This window comes from Oreochromis niloticus, unplaced genomic scaffold (assembly GCF_001858045.2).
Source record: "Oreochromis niloticus isolate F11D_XX unplaced genomic scaffold, O_niloticus_UMD_NMBU tig00000235_pilon, whole genome shotgun sequence".
Classification (NCBI taxonomy): Eukaryota; Metazoa; Chordata; class Actinopteri; order Cichliformes; family Cichlidae; genus Oreochromis; species Oreochromis niloticus.
This window is the reverse complement of record NW_020327097.1, coordinates 673,057-697,571: the sequence shown is the minus strand read 5'-3', so window position 1 is coordinate 697,571 and position 24,515 is coordinate 673,057. Positions and strand designations below refer to the sequence as shown.

Below are 24,515 nucleotides of genomic sequence, written 5' to 3'. Positions count from 1 at the left end.
TGAGGGTGGCTGCTGGGCAGCTAACTGAGCTGAAGATGGCTGCTGGGTAGCTAACTGAGCTGAAGGTGGCTGCAGAGCAGATAATAAGCTGTTAACATTACTATCTGCCACACAAAACATAGCCCCAGAAAAAAACAGTTCCACAGTCCAACACAGAAAAAGAGTCCTCACTCACCACAGCCGGGGATTTAGAAGTCCGAACGTCCGGCTGTGGGGTGGCGCGCCGGCAGCGTGATCGTCGTTTCTTCCCCGCAGACGGCTCCAACGGGCTGGGCAAAAAAACATACGATGGGGCGGGCAGCGAGGTAGTAGTGGCTGAGAGAAGGTGTGGTGTGTGGTGGAGAAAGGCCTGCATGGTCGGGGAAAGCGATTCCAATAGCCATGGCAGGCCGGAAAAGAGCCGTTGTAGCCGACTTTCCACTGCGCAGCGAAGCTCTTCCGGGGGGTGTTCCAGCCACAGGCTGAGAAGATTCTCCACAGTGAAAATAATGTCATCCTTTAGCTCCTCAGAAGGGTTGCAGACTGCTGGGTCCATGGTGGCTGGTTTGTACTGTCATGGGGTGCCGAGGAAGGCCATGTGAATTAGTAACGGACACAGATACACACATACACACACAAGGTATTCTGTGTTCACATGTATACCTATATAAGAGGTCATATGTTAATGAACCTATGCATATTCATGTAACCACAATAAAAGGAGTGCTATGGGGAACCTGACTGAGAGTCCGACGGAGGCCAAGTGGGCGGAACGACATCTGGCTCCGGTCCGGTCTCCCTCATGCATGAGTACGAACTTTGCCTACTTGGTGTTCAATGCTTTTGCTGTGTAATTACATTGTCTTCAACGTTCCAGCGAATAGGTTCAAGCTACAAACCTATCAAAAGGGTGGCGAGAAACAGAACTGAAAACACTCTAAATTGGGAAAACTAAAACTTACACAACAAAACCAGAACACGAATGAGAGTACCTTGCAGGGTGAATGTCGAGGAAGACGGAGAAAAAATACACAGAATGATGGAGGGGAATAACACCGACGAACCAGCCACGAGGACGGGTGAACACACACTATAAATACACACACCAGTAATCAGGGGATGGGAAACAGGAGGGAAACACACCTGGGAGACATAACAGCTGACGAGGCAGGGGAAACGTAAACAGAACACACTGACATAAGACAGAGACCTTCAAAGTAAAACAGGAAACACATACACGTAATGACACAGACTCAGAGACGCGGACTAAACACAGAGACCTACTACACTAAGGGGATACACAAGCAGGGACGACACCAAACAGAGGGAACACAACTAAACCGTAGGAAACCCAAAACAACAGTCATAATACAAAAACTATCAAAAGTAAAAGTACACAACCCAAAACAATGGGTCACCGACCCAGGACCATGACACTAAGGCCCGGCCACCAGACGCTCACCTTCGGGAACCCTCCCTGGGCCTGGCTCCAGGGCGGGGCCCCGGTAACCTTATCCCGGGCAGGGTAAACTGTTCCCTCGATGTTTTTCTCATAAGGGTCTTCTGAATCGATCTTTGTCTGGTCCCTCACCCAGGACCATTTTGCCATGGGAGACCCTAACAGAGGGCAAAATCCCCCAGACAACATAGCCCCTGGGATACCTGGGACACACAAACCCCTCCTCCACGATAAGGTAGCGTTTATTCAGCTGTGTAAAAACTATAACTTTAATCTCAGCCAAACCGATTTACTCAGGAACAAATAAAATACTGAAAAAAGCCAAACAATAACATTTTTAAGTTTTCTAAGTGACTTATATATCATGTTTAACCTGAGTATTGAAAGACGGCGGTGGGTTTGAAAACGATTTGCCGGGAGTCCGGTGTTCTCACCGGCTCTAGTGAGCCTTGAACCCCGGCTAGCTATCGAGGTGATGGGTAACAGACGTCTCCGAAAACGTCGGAGCGCTTTACAAAATATGATGTGTCTTGATAAACTGAGCAGATATTTGAATTTACACAGATGCATTCTCGCCTGAAAATATGTTAAACGTTTATTTTGTGACCCAGAAAGAATAATAAGAGTAATATTAAAACTAACTAGCTGCCGCCATTGTTGGAAACTGAGTAGGGCCGCATGGGCCGCGCTATGATTTCTGGGACACAGCTTCTTCTTCGGGAGTTTAACGGCAGCTGGCATCCTTGTACATGCAGTGCTGCCATCTTCTGTTTCAGTCCGTTATTACACTTTTAAATCCTACTACTTATTCTTTCATCTTTTGGGATCTTGCAAAGCTTCAAACGACACGTCGACTATTAGATTAGTCGGCAACGATTTTGATATTTGATGTAATCGTGACTGGTCGACTAATCGTGGCAGCCCTACTAGCATGTCTCCTGAACTTTTGATTTGGACTGACTAACTTTGAACTTGTATATAAATGTTAAAAAAAAGAAAAAAGAAAGACCCCTGGGCAGGTGAAACTCAGAACCTTCTAGCTGTGAGGTAACAGTGCTAATCATTGCACCATCGTGCTGAGGAAGTTGAGGTAAAACAGCTCCCTCAGCACGGGAAAACAACTGGACCTATCACTAGAAGTTGAATCTTTGGAGTTGCTAAACATGTTGAAATTCCACCCACTGTGGTGGTAGCAGCACATTACACATCCAACCAGGTGTAGTCAAAAAACAAAGAAAACTTCATAATGATTCAAATATTCATAATAATATTCATAATGATTCCCCTCCCTCCAGGACATTTACAGCACCCGTCTCACTAAAAAAGCCCTTTGCATAGCGGCTGATCCCACGCACCCAATGCAAAGCTTCTTCAAGCTGCTGCCGTCAGGGAGGAGACTGCGGAGTCTCCAGGCCAGGACCAGCAGACTGAAGGACAGCTTCATCCATCAGGCTGTCAGGAAGCTTAACTCCCTCCCGATTCTGCCCCCTCTCCCCTCTCTCCTCCACGGTCTCACTGAACTCTGACACACACACACACACACTCTCTGACTCACTCACTGGCCTGCACCAGTTATTAGTCACTTTGTGGAGCATTGGACTGCCATTACCTCATAAGACTTTGTTGTTACACTATCTCCTACCGTACATTACCAAATCTCCATTTGCACTATTTGCCTATTTGCACTACCTTGCCTGGTTTACACCCAATGTCATTTACCCTTACCTGAATATTGTATATTGTATAGCTTTTTTTTTTGTTATATGTAAAATTGTACTGTATTTATTTAAATTTTTACTTAATTATTTTACTTGCATTTTTAATCACTCTCTTATATTTAAATGTTCATTTGGGTTTGAGAGTAACGAAATTTCTATTCTCTGTATGTCCTGTACATGTGGCAGAATTGACAAATAAAGTTGACTTTGACTTTGACTTTGATGACACCACTTTTTTAATCATACCGATATCTTAAATTTTGATATCTGCTGATACCGATATGAATGAGATACACTCTATTTTCTAATCAATAAAACAGTTTTTAATATCTTGGTGCCTCTTGTATAGGTTCATACCCAAATTTAAAAACAAAACAAAACACTGAAGCTATTCTGTTGTACTTGTATGCAGGAAATACACTGCACCCAAAATATGGCTCAGTTCAGCAGTACTGATCTTTTCCATTTAAACTTTTAGCACCGTTTAGCTTTCACCAGTATCGAACATCCATCCTGAAAGTCAGCAGCTTTATGCAGGACTAGTATTTAAGTAATATTACACTACTATAATAAAAGTAATTCAAAAATGCAATTTGATGCAAATGTCAAAAAGTCTGTGGGTCTGACAAATAAATGAAGCACAAAATAAGGTTTATATTCAACAACTTAAAAAACAAAAGCAATTGTAGAATCGACCGTTTTATACTTGTTGTTTCTATCACTTTTAACCTGAGATTGATATTTGTAATTTCTATACAAAACTTAACACAAATATGAAAAGTGTTTTCATAGTTTTTGAACCACAAAACTGTTTAGTCTGCAACACTGCTTTTTACAAAGTAAAGCTTGAGTCTATCCATTGTACAGTCAGATGATGGACAGACGTCCGAGCCCCAGATATCAGCTGTTAAGCTTAAAGTGGGAATGCTTTACAAACACTCAGAGATGAACTTACACACTTGCTTGTAATTCTGTGGGATAGCTTGCTCTGAGATTAAATGCCAGTTTGGCAGCACGCAGCGAGACTCTGATACAATACTGTATCTGGGTTTCGGTCCATCACTAGATTCAAATATTGTAAAATCATGTCCATCTCTGGAGCTCGTAAACAAATTTTCATGATATCATGTTAAGACACTAAGAATGGTCATTAACATTTACCAGGTCTATGCTTTCACATGTTTTTTGTTCTATTATATATTTCTATGATTTTCTAATTAATATTATTCAATGATAACAAATCAAATGCAGTTTGATATATAAGGCAAAAATCACCACTACTCTGGTCAACAATAAGCTTGGTTGATTGAAGGAAAATATAGATTATAGAATATAGAATCTTTTTGTAGTATCAGTATTTTGACATTTCTGGTAACATTGCGTTCTTAAATATCATTTAACATTTTCAGTAAAACAGCCATATTTTCCTCACCGTTTGTGTCGAGCTCATTGTTTCCTCTGTAGTGATTCAGCTTAGTCCAGATGGCTGGAAATCTTCCTCTGCTCCTCATTCAGAGTCTTCTCCTCCTGCTGATCAGCTGGGACACAAAACAGATCTTTGTTAGGCTCCACACTGCAAGATTGACTTGTTCCAGCAGCTGCAGGATGGTTTCTACAGGCTGAAGAACAGCAGTCACTGCAGGAAACAACATCTGCACATTGACTTTCTATTAGTGTCACGGCCTGAGGGATCGGCGAGACGCTGATCGACCTCTTCTGTCTTTCTCTCTCTCTCGTGCTCTCTCTCTCTCTCTCCTCCTCTCTGTTGCCGGGGCGGAACTCATTGCGGGTTCACGCCCTCGGCCCATGCCCACGGAGATCAACACACCTGACGCCCATCAAGGTGAACAGCATTTAAGCCAGGAGAGGACTGCTGGTCTTTGCTGGATCGTTGTCTGCCACGCGTTAGTGAAAGTCGAACTTCAGCGCAAGATAAGTCAAGTGTTTTCTGTGAATATCGTTCTCATTCCTGTCTCCTATCTACAGACCCCCTGGACCCCTCTCGTGTGAATCTGTGTCAAGTGTGAAAGAAGAGGACAGCCGTCGGTATGTGGAGAGTTGGAGAACGACTGTTTCCCCCCCTTGGATTTCCCTGGAGCCGGTCCCTCACATTTCTGTAAATAGCACTACCCCGCACTCTCTGTATATACACCTTGGTGACCTCTGTAAATAAATCCTTGTCTTCAGCTGATTCAGGAGTCCCGCGTTTGAGTCCCCTGCATTGAACCCTAACAATTAGAGGAACAAACAGGGCTGGACTGGGACAAAAAAAATTGGACCGGGCATTTTGAGTTGTGACCGGCCCACCAGGCATAATAGGAAAAGCCATAAAGCCTGTAAATGAAGACAAAAACTGTTGTGAGAGTGAATTTGTGATTTCATCAGCCACACATGGGTAAAACAAATCCATCCATTCACCTTCAGTGATGTGTCGGTCGCGAACGAAACGGCTCTTATTGGGAGCCGTGTTTTTTCTTTTTCTTTTTTTTCCTTTCTTGCACTTTTTTTTCCACTTTACTCCGCACGTAAGCCTTAGTGATGGGATTTCCAGCTCTTTTTAGAGAACCAGCTCTTTCGGCTCAGCTCACTAAAAAGAGCCGGCTCTTGTTTTGTTGCTTTAATTTACTATTAACAACAATATACAATTATGCACAAAAGAAATTACTAATGTAAAAAAACTTGTTTTATTTATATATGTTTATATATAAATATATGCTGTGGCCCCTAGAGACAAAGCTCGTACAAACTCAAAAACACATTTCTAGCGTTAACTGAACTTCCGAAACAGAGCTACCTAGATCACTTAAATTACACAATTTAAAGCATAAAAAAAAGTTCATTTACCTGTTACTACCACACACCAAATCCGGTCGTTGGTACTTCCTGGCCTGTGTAGTCACTAGGTAACAAAAGCTCAACACTGCCCCTAGCATCCTGGAGCACTTCTGTTGTGTTTTGTACGTGCTTCTGAGTTTTTACGTGTTCTGGAGTTTCGATGTGCTTCGGGCAACAAGCTTCAAATGATGATTTATACATATGCAAAAAATAATGCCCGTGACCTCAACACACATTTTGGAACAAATTCCAACCCTAATCATCAGAATCACAATACTTTATTAATCCCGAAGGAAATTATGGGTTACAGCAGGCAGCACGCTAATAGCGCATGCGCACTTACAAAGGAACCTTCTGACCAAAATTTACAGGATAGGATAGGAAAAAACAAAAAAAAATACATAACATAAGGTGAGAGGAGGAGGAAAAAAGCTCCACTCAGACTGAGCTCCTAATGGGAGAACAGTTTGAGAACAGAAAAAAACCCACCCCAGCACAAAAAGCACATGACTGTCAATACACCATAGAAACACAAGACAAGCAACAGGGGTGGGTAAGGGTAAGAGAGAGCCGGTGTTGACAGCACATCCGGTCCTGCAGCATGTCTGCGCTGGTCCAGTCGACCCGCCATCTGCACTGGGAGGGAACAAGCATCGAAGGCGTTTGGAAAGGGAGGGGGGATGAGTGTGTATCAGTGTACGTGTGTGTCTGTGTCCTGAGTTTAGCTGATAGAGTGTCCTTGGCCCTGCCAGGCCAAGTAAACAGTCTTACAGCCAACCCAGGTGGCCTTGGTAGGATAGGAAGAAACAGTCTATGCACAGTCCGTTATCAGGGTGTTTTGTTCGGCTCCAGCCTTGAGATCACAGCTGGCGCCGAAGTGGTAGCCGCATGAAGTGATGGCGGTTTTCACTTTAGTGCAAACAACTCGTGTGAATTTCAAAGATGTTCTAGCATTCCCGTTGGACAGCTGTTAGCCCCTCCACGATGTCATCCATCCATACCGAGATGTTATCCAGTGTGCTCATAGAGCATGAGTGTTCACGACAGCCGTGAGCCTCTCTGAGATGTTGTCAGATGTTGTCGGTCTCAGTACTCACAGCAGCCACAAGCTTCTCCAAGATGTCATCCGTGCTGCGTAGAATGAATCCATTCTGAGAAGCCACAGCTCGCTCCATTGTTCCAATCAACATAGCGGGCAGCCTTGTGGGGATTTGAACAGCCGTTTCCGCTTTCTTTATTCTTCGATAAGCCAGGGCTAAGCCAGTGCCGATCAGCAAGAAGCCTGTAATCATGGTTCCGAAAAGGTGTCTTCAATGTCTTACAGTCAGGCTCACCCGAGCCCAGGCTTCTCATTGAGAAGAGGGTGTCAATTGCATTCAGGGGCCAGTTGATCAAATCCATAATTCGTCTTTTAGGTTTTAGAGAACAGACTGTGAGAGAGTGTTCCAGGGAAAAAGTGAGAAAATACACGAGACTAGACAAGGACACAAGATGCTAAGCAGGGAAGATAAGGGAAGGGGGAGGAGAAAAGTGTGACTGCCTTCACCAAGAGAAAAAAAATGAATAAAATTTGGAAGCTTTCACTTAAATAAATGAGGGGAAAGTCATACCTTAATGTTCGGTGGTGACGACAACATAAAATCTGCTTCTGTTAAATCAATATTTAAAACTGATTAAAAAAACAAACAAACAAAAAAAAAGCTTAAATCTTATGGATGTATCTAAAATTTTATTGTGATAATGAGGAAACATGACTACCAACACACAGTATTCCCCTGCAGGTTTATATTCAGCTTTCTTGGAATGCCGTGTCTCCTCATTATCTAACATGTCAGTTTAAAGGGACTCAACTCTGCCTGTGTCAGCATTTCTTTCAGCTCTTCTTTCACAAATTCCTCCATCAGTGAATCAGCTCTCACACACATAAAGTTTCACAGGTTAGAGAAAATGATCCAAATACTGTCATAAAACAACACTGACATGAAGGGCTCATCAATCAGGTACATGAATGAAATTCAACATATAGATAATATAGGAAGAAAACCCAGTTAGATACTTTTCACCTTAAGGTTGTTCAGTGTTTAAACAGCTGGAGCTGAAACATGAACTAAATGTTAAATAAAACTAAAATAAGTACAAAACACTGTGAACATCCTTTGATTCATTAGAACTACGACTGACCGTCACTTACAAATGAAACAGATGATGAAAGCTTATTTTTTCTTATAGTCTATATGTGAATGAAGTTTGATTAATGGTCATCATCATAAAGTTCACAGAGCTCTGAGAGATGCACGGATTGTTTCCATGGCAACCAAAGGTGACGTCACTTCCAAAGGTTCCAAAAGTGAAAAGCAGAATAAACACCAACTATTTAATGCACCACACATCACAGCTAGCTACATCCAACTTTTTCATCCAGACTAAAAAAGTACACACAGATAAAAAACTAAATACAACAACAAAAACAACATGACAGAAATATTAAATGAAGGAAGAAAAATTGAAAAATATTACAAAATTAGCTACATTTACAATTCATAATGTCAGGATATCACACATACTTACTAGTGTCTTAAAGAAATATCCACACGCCACAACCAAGAGGGGGGTCGTACCCCGTACATATGGATTATATTATGCTGTGTGGAGATAGTCTCGATATGCTAGAGAACTTTAATATTTAATGTGCTAAACGAGGCCTGGTAAGTCTGACGTGCAGCTCTATGGTTTGTTGCACCTTCTTTGAGGATTGCATGGTCTGAATTTGGGGAAAGTGGCAGCCGTCATTTCTTGTGAATAATTTCTCACTGTAAGTAACTAATGTGTACTTATATAGTGCTTTTGTTTTTCTGCCACTGTAAATAAGAATGCGCTCTTTCCTTGATTAGATAAAAGTTACTCTGACTCACTGCTCCACCTTGTGGCTGAAATTGCTATTACATAGAAGTGCAGCTAAGCCCCAGGTCCAACTTCTACTTTTTTTTAAAATTTGTTCGTCTTTTGATAATTAAACTCTAAATACTTATGTCTGTAGTTGTAGATGGTTGGTGGTTATTAAACACAAGAAGTACTGCACTGACTTGAACATCCTGTCAGTCTTTTAAATATAAGATTACATTTTGCTGCTCTATAAGTTGTAATATAAAGTTGCAGAAATCTCTGTTATATTCAAGGATTACTAACAAATATATTTCCCCGGTGAACAAAAAGATTAAAATGTAACTGGGATAACACTTTAGAGTACTAAGATTCCTCACATCATGTTCACCAGGGAGGACAAAGGATAACTGTTTGCTGAGCTGAGCACTATATGCAGTCCGCCTTTGTTTTTGCGTCTTCGTTCACTTTGAAATAGTTCCACACGGCTCACTTGTCTCGCCTTCTCCCAGCTCCGAGCTGCAGCCAGGGCCTGGGGGCGGGCACTCGGCGCCTGTGATTGACCCCTTACATGCCACTCAAACATAGACAGGTCTCAGACCGTGGTATCGGTCCCCGGTATCGGGGGACTTTTAACGAGTACTTTAGAAAATGTGGTATCGAGGCCGATACCAGATACCGGTATCGATATCGGTGCATCCCTAGTGGTGAAGTCAACAAAAAACACATTTCCTGTTTGTATACATTTTTTACAAATAAGATATTATGGGAGAAGGAGGGAGGAGTGTGCATAACACAGGATGAATGGACTCAAATATGAAAAGAACAATGGAAATGCACTACCTCACAAAGATGGAGGGAATTTGGATGGAAAACTTTGATTAGGTTCTTTATCACCTCTTACCAAAAGATTTATTATGATGGGAATCCCCCGTATGCTGGAGAAAATATGGACACAGATGACTACACCTCTGATATTTGCAGGCAGAATTTTAAAGCTTGGGTGAAATGGGGTCAATGCAGTTCTTAAGCATGCATGCAAATGTTCATTAGTCAGCTGTGAGCGAGTCTTTCCCATTCATCTTTAAATGCCAGATTTTCACTTCAGGAAGCACACAGCCCCACTCCACTGTTGGCCAACGCCCTCAACGACTTTTACTGCCGGTTTGATGAGACATCAAGCAGCTTTCACAACTCAATAGAGAATTCCCCAACAATAGAGACACTTTGGTCACTCATGGTAAATGGACTGATTCTTATATAGCGCTTTTCTACTCTCCCGGAGTATCAAAGCAACACGCCACATTCACCCAGTCACACCCATTCTCACAAGCAATATCTCTATACTGGGTGCTTTCTAACTACACTCACACACATTCATACTCCGATGGATGCATCGGAGAGCAACTTGGGGTTAGTATCTTGCCCAAGGATACTTGGCATGCAGACTGGAGGAGCCGGGGATCGAACCTCCAACCTTCCGATCAGTAGGTGACCTGCTCTACTTCCTGAGTTACAGCCACCCCATCCCCCCACAACAGAGCAATTAATGCTATGAAAGACTTCACCCACAGGAGCAACCTCCTCACTTCACACCTATGAGGATTTCACATCACCTTCTCCCACTACAACCCTTCATATTCATGAAGCAGATGTGAGGAAGCAGTTTAACCCTTTAGAGATACTAAAGAACAAATTCAATTCAATTCAATTGTATCTATATAGCACCAAATCACAAGAAAAGTAGCCTCAAGGCGCTTTATATTGTACAGTAGATACAGAGAAACCCCAACAATCATATGACCCCCTATGAGCAAGCACTTTGGCGACAGTTCGAAGGAAAAACTCCCTTTCAACAGGAAGAAACCTCCGGCAGAACCAGGCTCAGGGAGGGGCGGGGCCATCTGCTGCGACCGGTTGGGGTGGGAGAAGGAAAACAGAATAAAGACATGCTGTGGAAGAGAGACAGAGATTAATAACAGATATGATTCGATGCAGAGAGGTCTGTTAACACATAGTGAGTGAGAAAGGTGACTGGAAAGGAAAAACTCCTCGTGTGTCATAGTGGTCTGATCAGACAATATATTTACCCTTCTGTGCCATTTCATGTTTAGGTCAGTTATGTTTGTTTAGGTCAGTTATATTTCTTTGTGCAGTCATTTGGTTTGTTAAGTTTGCAGTTCTTTGCCTGAGTTCAGTTTTGTTTCTTTGACATTTTTTATGAGCTTAACATTAATTACTTTTATAAATATAATATTTGGGTTAAATGAATGAAAACTTTGTTTTTCTAATAATTCTTGTGACTCCTTCTGCTTTTTCAACTTGGTTCATCACCAGTGTTGGGACTAACGCGTTATTAAGTAACGCGTTACAGTAACTACGTTATTATTGTGGTAACGAGCACGGTAACTAGTTATTATGCCAAAACCAGGAACGCGTTACTCGTTACTGGGATTTAGATAGACTCGTTACTCGTTACTTCGTGTGGTGGATATCGCGGAGCTTCCACAGATTCAATAACATTAGCAAGTGGTGGAAGCCAGCAGGTGGATGAAGGAAAAGGGAGGCAAGAGGAGAGACCCGAAGCGGCCGCCGGTCCGCGTGTCAGGTGAACTGAACTTCAGGTAAGAAGTTATGACCTGCAGTCTATCTGGGTCAGATATAAACCAAGTTTAGGTGGAGTTTATTTTCGGTATGCTGACATTTTCGTACTGCGTGCTAGCTAGCATGACGGAGTTTCTACTGTATACAGCTGGGTGGGTGCTATGTTACTGATGTTGAACTTTATTTTGTTCATACGGTTAATTATTAGAGTTGCCAACCGTCCCGTAAAAAACAGAATCATCTGGTATTCAGAGAAAATATTACGCGTTTCGTACTGAGGTGAAAAGGAACACAGTTTGTCCCGGACTTCAGCTACAATGAAAAAGACACAAAGCTGAAGCTGCACAGCTGCCTCTTCTTCTCTCATTCTCTCCTGTTTCTGCTTCAATCACGAAACTGATCAATGATCAGCTGATCGGCTTTTCTCTCTTGTTTATTTATCGCCCACTTTGCGCCAGAAAGAGGAAACCAGCGGATGTCGCGTTAAACAACAGCAGCACGTTTAAGCTTGATCAGCTGTTGTTAGAATTTATTTAATATTAATTTCTAGTATCAGCTGATGTTTGCTGGAGCCACAGCTGTAAAGCTGCTGGTCATGATATCAGTTTGGTTATCTGGTGAGAGGGAAACATGCAGATGAAACCAGGAGATGTCCTTACTGAATCATCAGAGCTGAACAGGTGATGGAGAAACAGGTTTACCTTTTAGGTGACATGGATGAGTTGAAGGGAAGTTATGAACTGTTTCTGAGAGACAAATAACACCAGGATCCTTTTCTGAGTAGCTGACAGCTGGTAACTGTGCAGGGGCGGGTCTAGGAAAGTGTTGCCAGGGGGCCAGGTAGGGCATTAACAGGGAAAGGGGGGCACAAGGAAATACTTTTCTTTATTATTCTCATTTAAAATGTCTCGCTTTAAAAAAAATAATTATCTGAGTCTTACAACAAACGATTGATAGATTGATACATATATACCATCAGAACAGTGTACACCACTGTCACAACAGTGTTTATTTTCATTCAAAGGCTTTATGATTTTTCCTATAATGGTGGGCTGGTCTCTAGTCAAAATGCCGGGACGATTGTTTTTGTCCCAGTCCAGCCCTGTATGCAGCTCATCTGCAGTCTGGTGTTACCTACATCTTCCTATTCAGAAGGCAGAATTTCCGAGTTCTGAGTACAATCAAAAGCACCACGACTGCAGTTTTTGTGTTGGATGTAAAAAGCAGGCTAGAATCATGGCGGCGGTCAACGACGGTCCAGGCGTGGGATTTCTCTCGTGGAAATGTGCACATTATTTTTTCCTTTCTATTGGTAGGTGGCACAGTGCACTTGTGGCAAGTAAGCAAGCTAGAAGACTGGCAATCTTGCTGGGTATCCAGTTACAGAAGCAACACATTAACAAGAGAATTCTGAGTAAAACCAAAGTTACTTTCCCTAGTAACTAGTTACTCTGAAAGTAACGAGTAACTTGAAGTAACTGAGTTACTTTTTTAGAGAAGTAACTAGTAATGTAACTAAGTTACTAATTTAAAGTAACTTACCCAACACTGTTCATCACACAGCCCTAAATATTTGTTTAATGTCCTGGTCAAATATTGCTCCAAGGTGTTACTGGAGGCCAAGGTAATGCCATCCAGAGCAAGTATCTGGTTAGATACCATATTTCTAGGTATTTTAGGGCCAAGTATAATCAGCAGCATACAGTTAGTTGTCACCCAGGTCTTTATATCAAGCTCTGCTGTGTTCAAGCTATTAATTACTGTGTGCAGGAGAGCCAAAACACACATCAAACATTAAAGTTCAGTTATGCCAGCTTTAACCTTGGGATGCCTCAGCTTCTCTTTTATATCCCCCACACTCAACTCTCTGCATCAGGAAGCTCCTGCCACTGGTCACCCTGGGAGTTTCGTCCTTCTACACCCTAACAGTTAGCAGATAACGTAGTGAAGCATCGCCAAGCAGTTTTCACAAGGTCATGCTGACACAAAATTTGACTCTGATTTTAAACACTGGTCACTTCAGGTGTTGCGCTGATATACAGGAAATGACATCACGGCTCAAACTCTTTGTCAGTAAACCATTTCTTTATTTAACATATAAAATTTTGGTTTAATTGTTGCAGGATTTCATTACACAAACAAGCTGAAAAAAAACCTGCAGAACACATGGATCAATGGATTCAATAAAAATATAACAGGAAACAGATTTCTTAATCAAACTGCTGGAACAAAGCGAACCACTCAACACAAACACTACAGTAGAACAGTTTAGAAAGCTTAAAATGTAACAAGAGGCACATTTTCATTCATAGCTGCCTCATCAGATCTTTACAGAAGACTCCACCTGAACTCTGTGGAGCCTGATCTCAAGGGTTTAAGTCTGACCCTGAAACCAGAAGAGGATCTTTCTATCTCTGCAGATTCACTGTGATCCAGAGATGGCAATGATTTCAGTCCTGCATCACGCTGATGTTTGCACAGAGAAGATAATTTAGTAAATGTTTTTGAACATTGGTAACAGTAAACTTCATAATCATTATGCAAATTTTTACTCTGTGAATGGTACTCATGGCCATTGACCAGTGGTTGTTGATCAATGCTCATAAGAATTTGCATATTAATGATGAAGAAATTGACCTCAAGCCCATTGTTCATTCATTGGGCCGGTTTCAGTCGTTATGCAAATGTACTATTTACAAGATTAACGTAAAAGCAGGAATCAAGACGTAACAGTTTATTTGTAACATGGAATCGTTTCTGAGTGGAGTATGAACTGAGATTACTCAAACTCTTTCACAGATGAAGTTCTCTTTCATGTGTCTGCGTTCATGCTTAGTATGATCACATGACTGTGAAAAGGTTTTGTGACAGTGTCTGCACTTGTATGGTTTCTCTCATGTGTGGACTCGTTTATGCTTTTCAAGCTGACGTGCACTGATGAAGGATGACCCACACTGATCGCAGACATGCTTTTTAACGCCACTGTGAAGGAGTTCATATTGTTTGAAGTCCTTTGAAGTGGTGAAGCCTCTCCCGCATTCTTTACAGTAGTTCATTTTGTCTCCAGTGTGTCTACGTTGATGTATTTTCAGAGTCCTTCAATGACTTAAAGTTTTTCCACAAAGGTCACAACAAAAGTCTTTCCCACAGCGATGACAGGGTTGAGAACTTGATCCATCTGTGTCGCTCTGCTTCTAAACAAAAACACAAAGACAGTGTAAGTCAGTCCTTCAACATTTTTATCCTGAACGTCACCTGAAATAAAGAGCATCTCTGCCAAAGTCCAATTACATTTTACTGTTTACATTATCACACTCAGCTCAATTTAATGTGCTATAAAAACGATAAGAGTAAAAACATTAAAGTAATACTAGTTCAATGTTACAATAACAATAACACAATTCTCAAACACTATCCCTAAAAACCTGTGATTAGAGTCTGAATAATCATTCAGAGCTGCCTTTCCATGCAGTAGAATTGCTAACATGCTAACACAATTTGATGAGCAGAGTTGTTTCAAACAGTCGGGCTGACAAGATAAAAATATAAATACATACCTCACAGTAACTGCACTTGTAGAGTCTTTCTGGTGTGGATCTGTTGGTGTGCTTTCAGGTAACGTGGAGATTTAAAAGTCTTCTCACACAGGTCACATTTATAAGGTCGTTCCTCAGTGTGGGTAAACATGTGACGTCGTAACTCTGTGTTTGTAGTAAACTGTTTACCACACTGATCACAGCTGTACACATCATGGCTGGTGTGAATGCGTAGGTGTGTATTTCGGCTCCCTATCCGGCTGAAAGTTTTTCCACAGACGTCACAGCTGTACGCCTTAATTCCAGAGTGGGTAACTAGATGACTCTGTAAGCTCTTACTGTGAGTAAAAGCTCTGCCACACTGATCACAGGTGTACGCTTTAACTCCACTGTGGATGAGTTGGTGTGCTTTTAAGTTTCCAGACGTGGTAAAAGACTTTCCACAGTCTCCACAGCTGAACGGTCTCTCTCCACTGTGGATTAGTTGGTGTGTTTTTAAGCTTCCAGACTCGGTAAAAGACTTTCCACAGTCTCCACAGCTGAACGGTCTCTCTCCAGTGTGGATTAGGTGGTGTGTTTTTAAGCTTCGAGAGTGGGTAAAAGACTTTCCACACTCGTCACAGCTGAACGGTCTCTCTCCAGTGTGGATTAGTTGGTGTGTTTTTAAGCTTCGAGAGTGGGTAAAAGACTTTCCACACTCTCCACAGCTGAACGGTCTCTCTCCAGTGTGGATTAGTTGGTGTGTTTTTAAGTTTCCAGACCTGGTAAAAAACCTTCCACAGTCTCCAGAGCTGAACGGTCTCTCTCCAGTGTGGATTAGTTGGTGTGTTTTTAAGCTTCGAGAGTGGGTAAAAGACTTTCCACAGTCGTCACAGCTGAACGGTCTCTCTCCAGTGTGGATTAGTTGGTGTGTTTTTAAGTTTCCAGACGTGGTAAAAGACTTTCCACAGTCTCCACAGCTGAACGGTCTCTCTCCGGTGTGGATGACCTGATGCATTTTTAGGGAAGCTTTCACAGTAAAATCTTTCCCAAACTCGTCACGGTTGTATTTTTTTCTTCCACTTCTTTCTTCAACAAAATTGTCGGCCTCCTGAGAGCGCTGACTTCTCGATCCACGTTGGTCCTGCAGTGACAGAGATACAAACAGAGGCAGTGATTTGTGGGAAATACATTATTCTAACCGGCCTTTTATTAGTGGTATTTTGTGAGCTTTTATTAAATAAGTATTTATACTTATTTTCATACACACATTGCAAATGTGCTCATGAGAGTTGGCATTCAGTCTTTTGAGGGTCAATGCAAACACGCTTACAGACACAGATAAATATTAGACTTGTTTCTAGGGCAAAGATTAGAGACATTTGGCTGTGCCTGTACGCCTGCTCAGTGAGATTAGCACAGAATGTACTCTGGATGTTTCAGAGACGTGTACGAGGAGAATAAACAGCAGGAAACACAGAGTGTGAGATGGTGAGGACGTTTTTTAAGTGTTATAGAAGTCAAGTAACTGATGCATATTATGATATCTGCTTACGTATTGTGAGGCTGGACTTTAATATACAAAAGTAGTGTGATGTGTGCTTCCAAGTTGAGATCTCTGTAAGTGAGTGACGCTGCAGACCTCTCCCACGTACATGTAATCAATAGATCATTGTTTGACTGAACTTCTCTGGAGTGTTGGTTGTTTTTTCTCGAACTCAAATAAAAGGATCGGGACAGTGTGAAATGCAGTCGTGAAACAAACTGAACCTTCAAACTCCCTCCAGTAACACTAGTTTTAAACCCGAGGCTGGTAGTGATGTGAAGTTCATGAACAAGTTTGCTCTAAGAGTCGATTCTTTGTAGTGAAGGAGAAAAACTGGCTTCTGTCACAAGAAGTTAAATAACCTCCCCTACCCCACCCGCTTCTATATATATATATAGATATATATATATATATATATACACATATATATATACACACAGATAGATAGATAGATAGATAGATAGATAGATAGATAGATAGATAGATAGATAGATAGATAGATAGATAGATTTAAAACCTACTGCTTATTCCTGCGTCTTTTTGGGATCTTACAAAGCTTCAAACGACGGGTCGACAATTAAATTAGTCGTTGACGATTTTGATTGTTGACGTAATCGTGACTAGTTGCCTAATCGTGGCAGCCCTAATATATACATCAATATTTTTCAATACACGTGTCAATATTTATGTCTCCAGATTGTTTGTATAGTGAGCCATTAAGACTGTACTCCTGGTACAGTTTTTATTTTTGCTGCTTTTGTCTTACACTGTCAAACAAACACAGATTTGCAGCGTTTGTATGTCTGTGCAAAAGCAAATGTGCCAGGCCTCAAAGACAATGGGTGGTTTGCACAACAAAAGCAGGATGTGAATCGAGCATATGACCTGTACAAATCTCAGCAGGGGTGATTAACACCTCAGGACTTGCACCAGAAAATAAAAAAGTCAGTAATTCTAGTAGGTGTTGGTTTCAAGGGATTTCTGCAAATGTGCGCAGGGTTAGTAAATCTCAGTGCCCTTACTCCCTGCAGATGGGCGATAGAAAACCGATCGGTGCCTATGCCATTCCCAATATGCGCTGGCTGATGTCGGGGCAGCATGAGTACAAGCAATTTTTTTTTTTTTTTTTTTTGCCGATGCCCGTGATGCCGCCCCCACCACGATGCCGCCCCGGGCAACCGCCCGTGTCGCCAGTATCTAAAACCGATACTGGGGGTGATTAACACCTCGGGACTTGCATCAGAAAATAAAAAAGTCAGTAATTCTAGTAGGTGTTGGTTTCAAGGGATTTCTGCAAATTTGCGCAGGGTTAGTAAATCTAGAGTTAAAGTTAGCTCGGTGCTTACCTTTAGATGAGCCCATAAACCGAGAGAAACTCCGTGATGAAGCTGGAACTCTTTCCAAACACAGGAAACAGGTCAGGGAGCAGAGACCCACGTGGTTCACGCTGATCTCAGCTACGATCCAGGAGACAAGGGTGTGCAGATCGATGCAGATATCGATCCAATCGTTGGTAGTGGTATATGATCGATACTTTAGTTTGTTTCTCTCCTGGAGGTTCACTATTTACTCGCTGTGGATGAAACAGCAGCTCTGTCTGTGTGAACACTTCTTCTTATGCGGCAGACGCACTTTGCTCCGCCCCCTTCTTCCTGCCCTGCTGGGATTTGTTACTGTGCCGTCACGTGACTCAGATGCGCTCAGAAGACGCATTTGGACTGCAGAGAGAGAGAAAGGGGAGCAACATGTGGAGATATTTTATGACTGTAAATGAAAATGCTGGAGAACAGCTGGAAGGCTGTCAAGCCACAGGGGACCACAACAAGCTGTAGAGTTCAGCTTATTTTTCACACCTCAGTTAAATGCTTTGACTGAAGTCTCACTGCACACACTCAAACTTAGTGTTTGTGTACACCTTGGTCATTATAACCTGACACTGATCAGTGCTGCTGTGTCGACCACACTCACATCCATGTAATCATTTAACTGGGATGATCTGGATTTACTGCACAATGCTGAATGTGTCCTTACAGTACAGGGAATAACTCTCTCTGTGTTCCTGTAGAGAAACTCTGGGTTTGTGTGCTGACGAGCATCACTCACAGTATGATACAAAGGCTCACTCATACCTTTCCACACATGTGACAAATTCAAAAAGATGCTGAAACCTTTAGAACATCATAAACTACACATTGTTGTACTCTTTTAGGATGGAACAGCTTTCAGATTTATTTACTCTTAAAGGATAAAAGATGTTTTTAAGAATTTTGCATTCAAGAGGAGAATGTTTAAATAAGTCGTGTAAATGAGAATTTCAAAGTTGGTGGCTGCAGTATATACAAATTGGTGTATCTCAAAAATAAAACTATGAAGACACTCAAAATTAATTTGGAAACTGTTTTATGCAACTTTTTTACATTTACAATTTTGAGGGATGAACCTCTGAAATTACTTTAACTAGAAATTTGTGTAAAAATAACACTATTGCAATTTATGTAGTTACTGATGACTTGATGCATACATATGATTACAATTTGGGATATAATGGTTGTATTGATGTACAGCAACTTAAAATACTCCCAGAAATGGCACTACAACATGTAAAAATATAAAGATAAGCTCAGGCGGACTGGGTTCTTTAGTAGGTCTAAAGGGTCAAACTGCGTCCTCACATCTGCTTCATGAATATGAAGGGTTGTAGTGGGAGAAGGTGGTGTGAAATCCTCATAGCTGTGGAGTGAGGAGGGGGCTCCTGTGGGTGAAGTCTTTGATGGTGGTGATGGCTCTGTGCTGGTGGGAGTGGGGAGGTGGAGGGATGATGGACCAAAGTGTCTCTATTGTTGGGGAAGGTGGAGGTGTCAAGGCTGCTTGATGTCTCATCAAACCAGCAGTAAAAGTTGTTGAGGGTGTTGGCCAACAGCAGGTCGTCAGTGGAGTGGGGCTGTGTGCTTATATCCTTACTCTCATTGCCCTTAGCATATCTGTAACATGCAACTTCTGTCGGTGCTGTGCTACTGGAAACTGAATTTCCATCACACTATATGTTGTGATGATCTCAGTTCAGTCATGGTGTGTTCTGCAATCCTGCTGAATTGTGTTCCAGTCCCATCGACTATGTATGAGCGTACAAACAGGCGTATGGCGGGGATGAATTCGGAATGTCTTGAGCCTCAGCATCACATCATCATAGTGGGTGTCAAAGTAATTCTCGGGCAATTCGGAGTCTGGCGAGTCTGAGAGGTCCCATGCTTGCATGTCTCCCTCTGAAAAATGAGAACAATAACAAGATGTTATATTTTGTTGCATAGATACTCACACACACATTTAACCTACCATTTGGTTTATTTAGTTGTCAGACGGCCTTATGATTTTAGGTTTGCACAGGGTAGAATGCATGCCAGTCTTTGGACAAGTTGCAAAATCATCAAAAACAAGGCGTTTTCTAATACACTCGTACGCAGTGTTGAGCCTATCCCTCTTGATGGTGTCGTCAATCTGGCTAAACAGACGCAGCATAGCTCTCCAGTCGCACCAATGTATAAAAAACATGTCCTTAAACCATGTAGCAGCCAGGCACCGTGTTCAAATAGCGCACTAAACTAAAAACTTCCATTTTTTTATTTCTATATGATAATTCTGCATTATTAAGTGATAAGAACAAGTAATCTGACGTCCTGTAATCATTATGAAGCTATAATTTGAGATACAATAAAACATACAGTAAAAAAATAGTATCGGTATCGGATCAGTATCGCCGATACCACCCTGAATTTTACTTGGTATTGGATCGGAAAGGAAAACAGTGGTGTCACACATCACTAGCCATTATGCAGTAATTGTATTTGGCCACATGATGGCGCCAAAGTTCCGTGTCAATGGTTAGTTCAGAGCCATTGCGGGGGGGGGGGCGAAAAGGAAAAAAAACAAAAAAACACTTGGACACTGCTAGCATAATGTACAGGTTTTTGACGGGGCGCCCACACAAACGCAAAGCAGGAGATGAAGCATCGCTGAATATGTTTCCAAACCAACTTCGTTCTAAACCAAAGACTACAAAATATGGTGAAGCAAATCTTCCCTTTGGTTTCACCTGCACAAGTGCCGAGGTAGGTCTCCCTGCAGAATTTTTCCCTTCCAAATTAAAGAGAAGCAGTATCCCACATACTTGATTTTTAGTTCACAAACACTTCTTATTAAGACTAATTACTCCTGACATTTTTGAGATGTTAGCTCTTTATACAGTAATGTTACAGTGGGATAATACCAGGCTGTTTCTCCCACGATTTGTTCCCCCGGTTCAAATCCCTTACAAACAGGATCCTACAGCTGTTTATGTTGTTGAACCCATTTTGCACAGAGAGGAATTTTTGAAAAATGTATTGATAGCAATGTTAAATATTATTACACAGGAAAAAAAACAACTACACATAAAATAATCACACCGTGACGCCTCTGCATTTCTAAATGGAGGGACAGTAACTGCGTGTGTGTGTGTAAGCGTGTAAAACCTGCAGATAGTCAGATTAACAGTATTTTGTCTCTATCTGCAATTCATCTCATGTAAACAATAACGTGGTGCACAGCGTGACTTGAAAAAAGGCACACACCTTTGACGTTGCGTGTTGAACTCTGTATTCCCGGTGCAGACATAAACGCAAAAAAGGAGCTTTAAAAAATCTCCGTTTTCGGTGACTTGAAACGCTGTTTACACGTGGACGAAAGGCTCAAACGCATAGAAACAGCTGCGTTTTCAAAAAGGTGTGGATGTAACATTTTTCTTGTAAAACAAAAGGGGGCAGAGTTAGAATAAATTATTCTGCTTATAGTACTGCATTGCCACTGTGCTTAACTTGAGTTATCATATATTAGGTCATGGATATATTTAGATGGATGTGTGGGTTTAATTCCGCAGATATTATCAGTTTATATAAGTTGAGCTGCTTCTCTGTGTATATATTTGGTCTCATGGCAATTTGTTTATTATTACTTTTTTTTTTTTTTGTCTGTCCCATTTGGTTCTTTAGCCGTCAGAATTGTTGTCTGAAGACCAACAAGGATACCAAATGGATTTATTTTGCCAAATGGATCATCATGGCATTGCTGTATTGGTCCATTTGATCAAACTTTGTTGTTATTATTTATTTCATTTTCAGTTGTTACAGATGGGACAGACATGACTGGGGGATAGGAAAGGGAGAAAGAAAGAGAGGAAGGAAAAGAAAAACAGAAGGGAAAAGGGACAGTGAGAAAGGGCACTTACAAAGACAAAGAGAAAAAAAATCTCCTGGATCACCTGTTGAGAGAAAAAGAAGAGAAAACAAGCAAAAAAACAAAAAAACAAAGCAACATACTAAACACAACACCATCACGTTAATCTAGCTAAGTGTGAACAGCAATAAATACTAAATATTGAATGTTGTTGTGCAGCACGCAGGACAGACAGCGCACAATGTGCTTTGAAGTAGCAGCTAAGAAAGGTGTAGTTTATGTCTACGAACAGTGAACACCCGTGTGCACACCTGTGTGGATCAGCGCGCTTGTATACAAAAGGTTTCCCCATGTAACGGTCTGCTAGAGGGTGTGGAGGGCCATAGCCCCGTCCCCCAGGGCATGAAGCAGGCATGGAGGAGATCCAGGCTCCAGACATCCAGAGCCCCCAGAGTGCGAGAGCCCAAGGAGTACCACTGGAGGGGCATCCGTGCCACCCTCCTGGGAAGGGCTGAGGAGATCCCCAGACGAGGGGGTCACCCAGTAGCCATGGAGCAGAAGCCAGAGGGGGCTGCACCGGCGTGCCCGCCGGCTCTGCCAGCAGCCAGCTGTGCCAGAGTGAACCGAGTCGCAGGCCCCGAGGCCGGAGGCCCGAGGGCCCCCTTTGCCCCGGAAGAGGCCTGACCGAGCGACAGGCACCAGGCCCCGCCAAGTAGCCACCGGGAGTGAGCTGGTGCATACCTGAGCGCCCAGCCCCGGACACCAAGAACCACCAATGCACCAACCCCTGAGGGCATCAGTTACCAGCAGGGAGTGTGGTGAGGGGAGATACGCCTCCACACTTGGAGGGCCTGGGAGTTCCCAGGGAGGTGGAGTCTAAGACCCGACCTGACATATAGACACAGACAAACAGGCACACACAGACACAAACATGCTTTCCCACCCTCATGCACACATATACAAACACTCAGCACTCACCCAACGTAGGGAAAGACATAAATCGACATGTACACACAATCATACTCCCCAAACATACTCTATACCCCGGGTCCAGGTACCCTCGTCCCCAGAGGGGGAAACGGCATCCAGACCCAAGAGATGTGACCCTTTCCCCCAGGGTGGAGGCAAGCAGACCGCCCCAGGCTCCGCAGCAGCAGGGAGGCCAATCGGACAGCCAACACCTCTTCCCAGCCCCCCGCCCCGATGGCTAGTAGAGTACGGGGGTGTGTGAAGACCCCATACCTCCCTCCTCCCGCTCATGTGTAGTGTTGCTGCGTGTTGTTCTAAAGTGCATTTAAAAGAAGGGAGGGCATGGTGCTGCTGCCAGAGAGCAGCAGGTGTTAGCACGGCCCCTCCCGAGAACCCTCAATGTCCACATGGATTTAAAATTGAGAGGTGGGCACCGGCGCCAGAGGTAGGGTTGAATACACAGACCGTCCTCTGGATGCCGTTAACGTGGTCACCCTCAAGGCCCTATATATATGTGTGTGTGTTATGAGAGTGTGAATAATGTGGATGTCTAAGTTGTGGAATAAAATTGAGGCACAGGTGGCCAGAAGGGGACGGGGGGGGGTGCCTCCCCTGCACCCTGGTGACACACCCGCACCCCAAGGCCCTAGCTGTGTGGGTGGGTGTGGTGGAGCGGGAAGAGGGAGGCAGCTGGGGATGGGGAGGAAGAAAAGGGAGGGGCAAGATGCCTCTCCTTAGGGCCAGCTCCCCCGCTGACCCCAGTAGGCACCCCCGTCCTCTGGTACCCACCAAGGCAAGGGAGCCCAGGCCCATCCAGACCGGGGCCTACGGCTGCAGCACTGCCAAGCCCCACAGGACCTGGGGAAGCCCACCTTACCCCACCGCAGAGGAAACTATACCCACCCCAACATTCAATCATCTCCAGACTACACAAGACAAAAGACACCCAGGTTAGGTTTATTCTCCACCTCTCTTATGTCTCTCCCCCACCTGCAGAGTGGACTTCTGCAAGGATGGAACAACCTCCCTGCCAGTTGAAGAGCCCCCCAGTTAGGCCGATGCACCAGAGGCCCCCTGCGCCAGGGCTGAGCCGCCGTGCACTCACCCGCCCACAACCTCGGCGACACACCGACGAGGACCGAAGCCCCCAAGGCCCAGCCAGAGCCCCATCACGGAGACGAAGCACCCCGAGCCCCAAGCCCCCACGCCTTCCCCGGATCCACTCAGGGGCAGCCAGGCTACCAGGCCAGTAACCTACGTCCGCCAGTACAGACCATCCCCCAGCCCCACTGCACGCAGCCATGAGGAGAACACCCTCTAAGAGCGACCAGAGCCACTAACCAGGTTATGACCACAACCCCCGGGTTGAGCCCTCCAGGGATAACGTCTCTAGGGGTTCTCCTGGCGCCCTAAGCCCATCCCAACCTCCACATCAACCACAATAGCGAAGGCAGGACCAAACCATGACCCCCCACCCCCACTAGGTAAAGAAGCCGATCAAAGGAGCCCAAAGGGATTGATCAAATGTGGTGGCAGAGGCTGTATCAAGACTAATGTGATCTATTAGATGGTTTTTATATTGATTAGAATTAAGATTATTTTTATTTTTCCAGTTAAGGAGGACCGTTTTCTTGGCAATGCATAGGGCTGTAAAAACAATGTGGGCCATGTTCATTTCTGTGGTTACATCAGCCAAGTTGCTCAGCAAGCACACTAAAGGGGAAGTTGGAATGTTACATTTCAGACACTTTGATAAGTCTTCACATATCTCACGCCAAAACTTCTGCACTGGTGGACAGAAC

The 24,515-nt window shown here is 43.2% G+C and overlaps 1 protein-coding gene and 2 long non-coding RNA genes across 3 annotated transcripts in view; all 3 read right to left on the bottom strand.

Annotated features, from left to right (window-relative positions):
* The window catches only part of LOC109195581 (uncharacterized), a 375,002-nt gene that overhangs the window by 48,382 nt on the left and 302,105 nt on the right, over positions 1-24,515 (bottom strand). The window lies entirely within an intron of this gene.
* On the bottom strand, positions 13,966-15,270 carry LOC109195618 (uncharacterized). The gene is made up of 2 exons (XR_002057172.2): positions 15,033-15,270; positions 13,966-14,669 (listed from the first exon to the last, which is right to left on the bottom strand). It is a non-coding gene; the product is annotated as an uncharacterized LOC109195618 (long non-coding RNA).
* LOC112844461 (uncharacterized) lies at positions 15,924-17,935 on the bottom strand. Its single transcript, XR_003217188.1, has 2 exons — positions 17,883-17,935; positions 15,924-16,134 (listed from the first exon to the last, which is right to left on the bottom strand). It is a non-coding gene; the product is annotated as an uncharacterized LOC112844461 (long non-coding RNA).